Source organism: Acanthopagrus latus, chromosome 18, assembly GCF_904848185.1.
Source record: "Acanthopagrus latus isolate v.2019 chromosome 18, fAcaLat1.1, whole genome shotgun sequence".
Taxonomy (NCBI): domain Eukaryota; kingdom Metazoa; phylum Chordata; class Actinopteri; order Spariformes; family Sparidae; genus Acanthopagrus; species Acanthopagrus latus.
This window is the reverse complement of record NC_051056.1, coordinates 14,768,873-14,780,820: the sequence shown is the minus strand read 5'-3', so window position 1 is coordinate 14,780,820 and position 11,948 is coordinate 14,768,873. Positions and strand designations below refer to the sequence as shown.

Below are 11,948 nucleotides of genomic sequence, written 5' to 3'. Positions count from 1 at the left end.
GTCAGTGAGAGGGTCTGCAGACTGGCTGATGGGTGTGTGGGTATGAGGGTATGTGAACATTTTTGAAAATGTAACATGAGGAGCGCAAAAATGTGGCAGCAATGACTAAGAAGTTAACGAGCAGGATACGTTTTATGCAACTAAGGACATGATGGTTACATGTCACTAGAGGATGAGACACACCGAGGCATTCTTGACTAGTTTATCATCAGCAAGATTTGAGCAAAAGAAACAAATGTATATAAAAAAAAAAGACAAACAGTGAGACTTACTAGTTTATACTGTATTGTAGGATGACACAGATACAGAGGTGATGCTCACCTTGCTTAACTCTGGAAAAAGAGCTGTCCATCAGTTTGCCTGTTAGAGGGACTGCATGTTGGGTCCATTCTATATTTAAATGAATTGAGATGGATCATGGAATACTGCAAAAATGTGCTATTTATATTTAATATGGTAAAAAGTTTAAGTTTGCAACTTGTACAAAACAAATGTACAGACATGCATTCCACTTGAGTGGTTGTTTTAGGATTAGTAAACAGAAAGTGCTCCGCTCAGATCAAAGAGTATGTGGTTCTGTTCTGAAAATTAGGAAAACACCTACTGAGCAGTGTTTTGGACATTTTTTATTATTTTTTTTTACACACGGTGTTCTTTATCAAAGCTAAGAAATTCAAATTGCCAACAAACGTTTGACTTGAGGGAGTTTGGGGTAAGTTGCTGCTATAAAAAATTAAGAGAAGTTGCAATTATGTACCTTCTGGTGCTAGATTAATCTGTCAGTCAATTTCAACAACAGGGATTGCATCCAAATCCCCTTTTATAAACCTTAGCGTTGCCAAAAAGAGCACAAATCTATCACCCTTTTGAGCAGGCACATGGTTTCCTGAACCCAGTTCACATAACAGCTGCTGGATATGCAAGGTCAGATGGACTGGCACTGACCAGTTGGGGGTCCAAACAAGACTCGGAGTGAGCCACTTTATCCACTCTAGGGCTGTAAGAGTGGTATGTTGAGCATGGTGGCGCATTGTTACCTCACAGCAAGAAGCCTCTGGGCTCAAATCCTGTGGGGGTCAGGCCTTTCTGTGCGGTTTGCATGTACTCTCGATGCTCACATAGTCGGAGCCCCTGACCAAGGTGTTGGCTTTGATCCGGACATGTGCATTAGGTTAATTCTCCAGTTAGTGCATAAATAAAGAGTCTAATTCTGCTAACATGCACACAGTGATGATGCCGACATGCTGGTATCTAGGTATAATGTTAACCATGTGACCAGTTTTGGCGGAGCAGTGGTTAGCGTCACGGCGTAGAGGTTGTGGGTTCGGCTTGGGCAGGGCCCATCTGAGCAGAGGCTTGCATGATCTCCCCCGCGCCTGCTCGTCCGAGTACTCCGGCTTCCTCCTGCAGTCCAAAAACATCGAAGTAAGGTTAATCGGTCACTCTAAATTGTCCGTAGGTGTAAATGTGTGTGTGACTGGTTGTTTGTCCCTTTATGTCAGCCCGGTGATGAACTGCCGACCGCTAGTCCAATGTCAGCTGGGATCAGCTCCAGTCCCCCCATGACCCTGCAAAGGATAAACTGTTACAGATAATGGATGGAGCGTCTTAGTTTAGCATTAGCTGGGACTGATGGGCATGTCATTAAATCCATCCAAGCTTTATTTCAGCTTTGGCCAAAGTAGTGGGCTGACAGCCCCAACAGCCCAACATTGTTCTCCCTGAACGAGCTTAATTTGCACCAGTCAGTCACAATCATGTACCGTTCTTTCAAACTGCCCAACTTCATATGGAAGTATAGATCCTGTGTTCTGGGCTTGACTTTATGTAACGCGTTCGGTTTGCATACAGCTTGCACACATTAAAAATGTAATAAACTCCTAACTAAGATTGAGGAGCGAGGGACAGCACCATCCTTTGGAGCTGTAAATCAAAGGTGTGATTCGAGTGCTTGCAGCCTAGCAGAGCTAATAGCCTGTTAACGCCCCTGCCTGTGGCTATGTGCAGCCTGGTGACCTGGATAAATCAGTTTAGGTGAGCCATAAGCAGGTGTGAATTCTTGAATTGTGTGGAGAAGGGTGTTAAATTGTACGCATTGCCCTTGGTTAAATTTAGGACTAAACCCTCCTGCTTACACATCTAAATAACATTTTTTTTCAAGTGGCTGAACGACGCCGCTGAGTGCCTGTCTTTGCCATCGGCCACCTGTCGTAGACTAAATAACTCATGAAATCATATCCCACGACAAGACAACTTCGAGAAATTACACGCACATCCCTCAAAATACACCTTGCTGCACATTCAAACGATGCAAAAAATGTTATTCACAGCGGCTCACTCAATATGTTCCAGGCCACAACACGCGGAACATCAAGTACCTTGACAAGTATCTTTTTTTATCTACTTTGAAACAAATCTGATTCATCACGAACAATAGCGCTTGCTTTCAGAATCGCATCATTCCAAACAATGCTGGGAAAAAAAACAGCAGAGAAGAAGAAGAAAATACGAGAAGGAACAACTGTTATCTGGTGGGTGTGGAGCCATGTATTTTTTTCATCGAGATTTTCTAACGAGAAATCGTCCTTTCCGAAGCCACTCTGTTTGAAATAGTATTAGATTGTTCTGACAATGAGAGTGTGCGGCAGAAATACACAGTTTTATCCTGATTCCTAATGCAAACAGGTCTAAAATTGTTTTTTTGCGAGATTGGGACATGAAAAAGCAAAACACAAGCAAGAGTGATTGAAGGCCGGAGGAGAAGAAACTGACGGCTGGACATTAACAGAGTGGAAAAAAAAAAGACAAAAAAAAAAACAACAACTGCAGAGTGATGGCCGGGCTGAGACAGGTAGATGCTAATGCAGAAATGGTGTGAAGGCAGCAGACTGTGGAGGATGTTGCATGTTGAGTATCTTAAGCAGACGGGGAGATGTATCAGTCTACACTCTGATGGGCGGGACACGACTGTATCCCTTCCCCTGAATCTCATCTTTCAGTCAGTGTTAGGGCGGAGCCGGGGTCGACGTGTCCGTCTGTGGCGGGACAGGCACATCTGTCACACGCTCAGAAAATACTAAAAGTGCACAGTTGTACGGGGAAAACATCGCAGGTGACGGAGACAGCGTTTTTGATAGAATAATATTTGTATTCAGTTTTAATTTCACCATTTTTCTCTCCCTACCAAAACCTTTGTCCATCCTTGCACTAATCCAGTGGCGGATCATTAAGCACATCAGCACTTATAGTAACCAGCCACAGCTGTGATTTTTCATATAATCAGCGGTGCATGGTAATGCTTTCCGGCCTTGAGGACAGACGAGCCATATACTCGCTCACTCGCGCACACACACACACACAGAGTAAAGGACGACTTAGCTCAGGTAGCGCAAAGCAACGTTGGCAGCCAGCCTTGGCATATTCGCAGCCTTTTACTATCAACACAGTGAAACGGAGGGCTGACTCTCACGGCGCTCTGGCAAGGTGAGGTGTCCTTGGGTAAAACCGACGTACAAACGGCGTACAGGAAGAGACGGTCTTCCACTCCGTAGATTGCGAGGCCTCACCAGCTGCTTTATGGCCGCCTTAATTTGATGTTGTTGGCGAAATGACAACTCTAAGTGTCACTCAGGAGAAAGACCGATGGAGAGAGTTAAAAAAGGAAAAGAAAAAGAAAAAAAAAAAAAGTTAGAGCAAGAATGAGCAAGAATCAACTAAGACTGGAGAGAAAACTCAGACATAAAGCAACAGATGCTGAATATTGTGCTCATTTATTCAGGGCCCGCTGTGTTAATGGCTATGTAAATCTGTTGGTCTCAGAGAGTGGTAGAAACCAGCATTGGCAGGCCTCAACAATGCAGCCTAATTGGAGATAAGCCTGAACAACAAGCCTATAGCGTGGCCTCATAAATTACCACTGCCGCACCACCCTGTTCATTCCCGTTCTCTTTTTGTACAATCCTTCCTCTCTTCACTTCCTCTCATTCCTTTGCATTTCGCACCAATTTTGCTCAATTTTCCTGCTTATTTGCTCTCAAATCTTTTCTCCCCCCCTTTCGCTCGCTCTGTGATAGGACCGCGCTCAACTCCTCCTCCCCCTTCCTCCCTACTCCCTCCTCCCTTCCCGCCACTTGCCCCGGCCTTCCCAGGGTTGTAAAGAGGGCTGTGCAGATTGAACAGTAAATTAAATTAATGCAAGCCATTTCTCAATCATTTTTCATCCCCCTAAAATGATTAAGGCTGACGTAAGAAGTTCATTAAAACAGAAAACATTAGGCTCATTAAAAAGCCATTAAAACTATCGCAGAGAGGTGATTTATGCTGGAGTACGACTGGGGGAGGAAATGATTGGACAGGGGGGAGGCGAGTCCGAACAGGAGGAAATGGGAGACTGAGGAGGCTGATGGTGGGGAGTCAGCTTTTTTTTTTTTTTTTTTTAAAAAAAAAAAAGGGAGGCCACAAATAGTAAACTCCCAGGAATAAAAGAGAGGAATGGAAGCGAAAAGGAAACAGTGGGTGGCAAGCATTAGAGGTTTTTAAGTGTCTGGACCCGTCCTCTCTCCGCCGCACCTGAACCTCAGTGCTGCCTGTTAGAGGAAACAGGTCCCTCCGTCTTTCTAATGTCGTCGCACTAAGTCAGCAGAGCCTCACACCAGACATCATTAACTGTTCTTAACTCTGCCCATTACGCTGTGGCATTTACCAAACTAAATGTCATTGTTCCTAATCATCATCTGTAAAGCAAGACTCGGTGTGTGTGTGTGCGTGTTGACGGGAGTGCATGCACGTGCGGATGCACTCATGCATACTGATGCTCGGAATTTCACCCTCGTCTGAGTGGCGACGCTCTTACGCTCGTCTTGTTCTATATATTCCGTCCTTTGTGTATTACATCTGTTTCGGAAAAATGCGGCGCGTTCGGCGAGATAGCATCTCAAAGCCCCTTCTCCTCGTTTGACAAGGCAGAGGGAGAGCTTTCAGCCTACTGTTGCAGGTACAAAGTGGTGGAGAGATCGCTGGAGATGGCGAGGCGGAGGGGAACATTTTGAAGAAGGCCTTTGAAGCAGCAGGCTGCGGCTCTGTGTCGGATAGATTCGGAGGCCTTGCTAACGTGGCAGCCGGTGACTCAGACAGCAGCGAGCCACGTTTCCAGAGCTCAGCTCACCTGGAGAGGCTCAGCAGATCGGATGGTTAGATTCTGCTCACTCTCCGTCTAAGCTGGAGGCAAGGTTTCACTGATATGTCTGCCGCTATCAAGCAGACAAGCTGTCTGTGATACTAATGCATCACCGCATATGTATCTTGGCAAACACAGCAGAGAGCTACTTCTACTTCTCCTAGAATTTAAGGCTTTTGAAGCAATTGGACGTGAGTTTTTACTTAAACATGTGTCAGGCTTGAAGAGGGCGACACTATTTTCTTTTCATATTGTTCATTTCTTCTTTTTGGCTTTAAATCATCATTCAAACACATTCTTTCTTTCTTTCTTTTTTTTTTTTTTACTTCTCCCTCCCCAGTGCGTTACTCTCTTCTCCATCTCATCAGAAAAAAATGGTATAGAACGAGCTGAACATATCAAGGAAGAAATCCCTCGCACATTATTCATTCTGATTCTCCAAAGCATGGTCTGTCAGTTTGCAATTTATTCAAATATTCACTGGCCTCTTTGAATGTGGAAATGCATACATATTGTTACCGTCGGACACATAAAGCATGCAGAGCAGGCTTGAAGGGGCCGGTATGCCGCGGCTCTTTTGCTCCCTCTAGGTACACTCGACTCAGTTGCACTTCCCCGTTTGAAGACAGAAGAAGGCTTTACATGCAAATTGCGTGCGCACGCAAACAAACACACACACATACACACACGGGCCAAACAAGCTCCCACTTTTCATGCGGATGTTTTTTGTGTTTAAAGAGAATTCCAAATCGCGCCATACGCGGGCCAGTTGATGCTTTTAACCCGGAGGGATCCCGTCGCAGGCTACCTAATTGTGTGTGAAGCCGCCAACTGCTTTTTTCATGGCTGTGTGTTTAGTGTCTAACCATCCAGCTGACAAAGACAGACTTTGATTTATTGGCAAACAATCGAGCTAGTTTGCAGTCTGCAGACACGGGCAGAGTTTGTGTTTATGAGTATGTACGCAGGGCTGGAGGATTTGTGTGTGACCCCAGGCAGCGAAGCTCCACACAGACTGCGTGGTGTTTGGCTGTTGGTCACATATCTAATTTGCGAGCTGGCTAACAGTTCAAACGTACTTCACTGAGTAGCTGTGTATAAATGCCGTCTCCCAGAAATGACTATTTTCTATATTACTAATGTGCAACAGCAAATACTTTTTTTGATGGAAACAGCTGCTTCATTCACATAATAGATAAACACTATTAACATAATCTGGAAGAGTCACTTAATGTTTGTGCGGAAAGCATCTGCAGAACAGTCACTGACAAAGTTTTTGGTTTGTTTTCCTGCAGTTTCTCACTTGCAACAACAAACAGTTTTCATGTTTCAGTTTAGTCAATCACAGCAAGTTGGTTAGGTGTAAGCAAAGATTGATGTCGTGGCTGACAAAGTTGACAGAGATTTGAAGCATGAGGAATGAAGTTTGTTAATTGACATCTAACCAAACCCGCAGTGTCTCCAAAACTTTAAAGCAGAAGACTGACAATTCTTGGAAATATGCTGTTTGCTATAGAGGAGGTCTTAAATAAATAAATGGATCAATAAATTATTTAATATACCATTCATTTATATGCAAAATGTGACATTAATTAATATTACAGCTTTAGTTTCCCTCTGTATGTACCTACCTTTGTACTTATTCAACAATTTAAAGTTGCAATATGTAAGAATCGTAGTTAAAACATTATAATACTAAAATTATCAACAGAAAGCCACTTTCTCCCAGCAGTGTGCAACATCAGCAGTCCCCTGGCTCTCTGGCTACATGCATGGCTCACTGAGCTAACAAATCTAACAGTTAGCAGCAGTTAGCAGCTACTGTGGGGATACGCTGCCCTTGATTTGTTGAGATAATAAGTTAAATTCAAAGTGGCCAATACTTACACATTGCCCCTTGAATCTTATTTGCTCAGTTGTTCACTTAATGAATTCTGTATTTTACATTTCATCATTGACGTCTGCTTCATGACGCAAACAAGGGGCTGTCAATCAGAGTGAGTCATAGGATTAATTTATTTGCATAATGAAGCAGAAATGCATACAAAGATTTACATTACAAATTATAGGTGTGGGAAATTGCAAAGAGAGAATGAGACGTACATGCGGAAAATATAAAAATGTCTAAACATGAATAAACATGAATAAATACAATGAGAAAAATCAAACAGCAATATCAATTCATGCTATTCTGATTTTGCCAGTTTCAGTCCCTCACAGGTCGCAGAGTTTGGTACCACTCACATGTACGTGCTAATTATGAGGCTACTATCAGAAGCGGGCTAACTTACAAACAGTTGCCAGTGGCCAGGCAACCAGCAGAGACTCCAGAAAGTTATTGGACCTGACCAAGAAATGGACCAGCACACAACTCCCAATAAAATGCAGAATTGACAGTTCTCACACAAAGGTTGGTAACAGTGGGACGATTCTTGGCTACCAAGTAGCTTGCTGGAGTCTCCGATGGTTGCCTGGCCACTGGTCACAGCCAAGAAAATAGCCTGGCACTGGCACATAAACTGACAGTTTGTTGTTATTGTCTGATTTTGCATGGATTAGAAAAAGAAAAAGAACATGTTAATTAGTGAGTTTCAGAGGTTCTGGCTGGCTGATTATGATGCCACTGAATGAATCCAGGCTACCTGTTGTCCCCCCCAGCTCGTTGGCTGTGGCATCAAAATCATCCCACTCCAAACATGAAAGTCTATTCACTGAGATGCCCAACTATTTCTCTGAGGAAAAAAAAAATGCTTTGGTTGACTTTTACTTTCCTTTCACAGCTTCAGCTCCTCTGTCTTCTGTCGCCCTCTGCCTCAGCTTTTTATCGCATAATTTGTTCACAAAATCCTCTGATCTGTTCGGCTCCTGTTGACACATGAATTATGGAATTGTGGAATGTTGTTCAACATGGTTACACGCTGCTCTTTAAATTGTGTTGCTATGCATCTATTGGTAGGGCTACGAAATGGAATAAAACATGATGGGGACCCTGATTGCGTTGATGCAAATTCTGATGTAACGTTTTTTTTTTTTCTTACAGCGGCTCTGTGCAGCTGCTGAGAAGTTCCACGTTACACACACTGCTCCCCTATGGAGTTGTGTGTAATAATGCATATTCATTCATTCATTCATGTTCGCATACTGTCAAGCTTAAATACAACTCACATACTCTCTGCATATACATTACAAACATGGCCCAGATCTCTATGGGATGAATGCATCAGCGCCGCTTGTGTGTTATCTCGAGGTTTCTCGTCGCTGTGCAAACATAGTTTAGAGCTTTGCAGAGTCCCACAGAGTAAAAACCACACTTGGATGCACATTCACGGGGCGACTGTGGATGTATACATTTGTGACTTTATTTATTTATTTTTGCATAATTACCACTGATTCTGGGAGCAGAATGTGGTTGGTGTGTGTGAGTGTGTGTGTGTGTGTGGCGCATCCTGTCAGAAGCGGTGGCGTAGTGGTCAGCATTAAGAAGTTTGCCTGCCCTGACTTGGAACCTCGTTTCACTCGACTACACACACACACACACACACACACACACACACACACACACACACACACACACACACACACAAAGATGCCCCCACCCAGGCTGACTGTGGCCAGTGGACTCCCTCGATCCAAATGAGTGACATGCACGACCGGCTTTTGCTTTTTAATGAATTAGTCATAACTGCCATCATCAATCAATCAATCTATCAATCTCTCAGTCACTCCAGCAGGGCTGCCATGAGGGAATGCATTATGCATAGTCTGTTAGTCTGAAAAGGGATACAAACGGCTCATTTCACATGCATAAGTTTGCGTGGAAGCTCTAAAGCACCTTTTGTAGCCTCACGAAGCGTTAAGGGTTGCCGATGCTAACTGCGAGGCGTCGGCTGCATGAGTGGTTTTGGCTCTGTGATGGAGTGACGAGCAGCTCTCTTGACTTCCTGACAGCAGTCCATCACTTGATGTTCTCTCTCTGCTCCCTCTGTTTCTCTGTCCGGGCTTATGCCTGTCACCCTTGATTTGCCAACTCGACAGTTTCGACCTGTTTGTGCCTTTGTTTTTTTAGGTGAGTGATATCATTTATTAATTTTGACTAAAAATGTCTTCTACACGAAATAATTGAATACAAATTTGCTTATTTTTGCTTATATTTTTTTGTCTTAATTTAATTCATTTAGACAACATTTTACTGAGAGGTACAATAAACTAAGGAGTTGATGTGTGTGTGTGTGTATCCAAGATAGCTATGCATCTTTTTTTCATCTTGTGGGGACATTTCCCAGCTTTAATCTAGATTGATTTTTCAGAGACTTATCCTAAACCTAACCCACCACTACTTGCACATCAAGTGTGTGTTTGTGTGTGAGGGTGCTTGCTTTGCTTTGTGTGGACGTTTCTTTAAAGCAGCATTACGAGGACATTTCTACTTTGTGAGGACATTTTGGCAGGTCTTCACAATTCCAGATGTATGTTCGAGAATAAGACTTGGTTTTGGGGTAAAAGGTAGAATAAGAGTCTGGGTTAAAGTCAAGCGTTGAGTTGTGATATTTACATAAACCACGTAGAAATTAGAAATGTAGTGCCTCCTCAACACAGCCTGCCTGAGCAGCACATCGCACGCATTACGTGAGGCTGCAGTGGAACATAATCTAGAGACTTTTCTCTTTTTTCTGCATTATACATTAGGGTCTTGCACGCAGTGGACCTGGAAATGATTTTTGGTCCCATCAACATTATACCAACTCTGTAGCACATATCACAGATATGAAAAAATATAACAACAGGTGGTCTTAACTTTTTCTCCTATACTGATCTTTATCAAGGCAAACCCTTGTATTAAGATGGGGCTGACATTAGCAGCATTTTTCTTAACGACAAATCCCACAAAATGACCAAAATAAACCATGAATTGACCAAACTAACATATTACTGATGTAAGCTGATATAACTTACTGTGCCATAGAGCTCCATTATGGTCCAGAAACCACTGGAAACACATCAGTTGCACTGACTGGACATGTTCCCTTACTACCATGACCAGGAGCACAGTTCATTTTCACTCAATACCACAAATACTATTTACAAATTTCATAAGTACTCACCTGTGTAGTAATCCGCTACTGAAAGTAGTCCCCAGCAGATACCTTATTAGCCCCTGTTTAACCTGTTGGGAGTTTTTGCTCTATTTGTGGGGTTAGCTGCCAATAAGAAAATAGCAGTCTTATCCTCCAGGGTAAAGTTTTGGCTTCAGCTTAAAGGCTAGAATTATACAGAGGTTTAGTGTGCAGCGCAAACCTCCAGGGAACCATCCAGGAAATTAAATCAATACATCGTCCTCACAAGTACAGCAGCGAGAAGTTTGTGCTTCTGCCGAGAAAGATTCATACATGAGGAGGGTAATTGTTCCAGCAGTTCATCTTCACCACGCCATAAACAGGGCAGCGAGTGTTAGAAAAAATGAATTGTTCCACATGAACACAAAAAGTGTAATTCCCCCCAAAAATACAATGCTGTTATTTCTCAAAGCCTGTTCCAAAAGGGTTATTCCAATGTCAGTGGATTCCCTCCTGAGAGATGTGTGTAGTACATATTCAAGAAGTGAGCGTTATCATGTTCTTTGTTCCGACTGTCTCAACTCTTTGGAATCACAAGGAGCTCGTTACAAACTCTGAGGTCAAACAGTGAGATGAAATATGTAATGTGTATCCTCAGCAAAAAAATGCTTTGACTCACACACTTCACACCTCGGACTCCAATCCTGCTTTTGGTGGATTCATAATTAATGATCTATGAATGAATAATGCATTTTCATTTCATCCACTCCAGTAAAACAAGAATTTGTGGTGTGTGACCATGTCCACTCAACTTAACACAACTGTTTGGCTTCCAACAATGGATCCTCTCCTCTCCTCCCCTTTCCACTCCTCTTTTTCCTCTCCTCTCCTCTCCCCAGCTGTCCTCGCTCCCCCCTCCTGCTCAGATCTTTGATCCTAGCAATGCATTTTTTCCCCCACACCTGCTTACTTCTATTCGCTTGAAAACACCTTTTTTTTTTTTTGGTGCCCCACACCGATCATCCACTTGCTCGCACCATCTCTTTGCCCAGAGAGAGACGATCCATTAATCAGCAAATAGTGCATTACCTTTGTAATTAACATTCAACGGAGTTTCACCCAGTAATATTTCATTAGTTTATATGCAAATAATTTTGAGCGATTGCCTCATTTGGTCTGTGAGTGCAGTGATATATTGGTCTGGTGAAGGATTGTGTGCATGTGTATATGTACATGCTCAGGCGTGCACCCGCACACACTCGTATTGCCGGTTAACGCGTTTTCATGAACTCTCTCCATCGCTCTGTCTCTCTAACACACACACACACACACATAGACGTTCCTTCAGATGCAAACGCACATACGCAAAAGCACACACGCACGCAGGTACACACACATGATAGATGGCCAGGCCGTATATCCTTGCGCAGGGGTTTTTTAAAGACATTAAGCTCTTTACTCACATCGCGCTAATTTCAAATTCACTGCACTCCATCAAACCTGAGCTGACTGCTAAAACCGGCACGGTTTACCTGAACTCTGCCTGCTACTGATACTTTGAGGGTTGCACCTCGAAACAGCTGCCAGGTCTTCAAGTTTCTTGAACATGAGAAAAAAATGGTTTGACATTAATTCAGCATTCTCCGTCTCTAGCGTGCTCCTCCTGATCCACCTCTAAGCTCCAGTTTTATCTTAGTTTTCTATCATTATTAATATAT

The 11,948-nt window shown here is 43.2% G+C and overlaps 1 long non-coding RNA gene across 1 annotated transcript; it reads right to left on the bottom strand.

Annotated features, from left to right (window-relative positions):
- Nucleotides 1-627: 627 nt before the first annotated feature.
- LOC119007596 lies at nucleotides 628-8,054 on the bottom strand. Its single transcript, XR_005071166.1, has 3 exons — nucleotides 7,581-8,054; nucleotides 7,064-7,161; nucleotides 628-1,568 (listed from the first exon to the last, which is right to left on the bottom strand). It is a non-coding gene; the product is annotated as an uncharacterized LOC119007596 (long non-coding RNA).
- Between the last annotated feature and the right edge of the window lie 3,894 nt (nucleotides 8,055-11,948).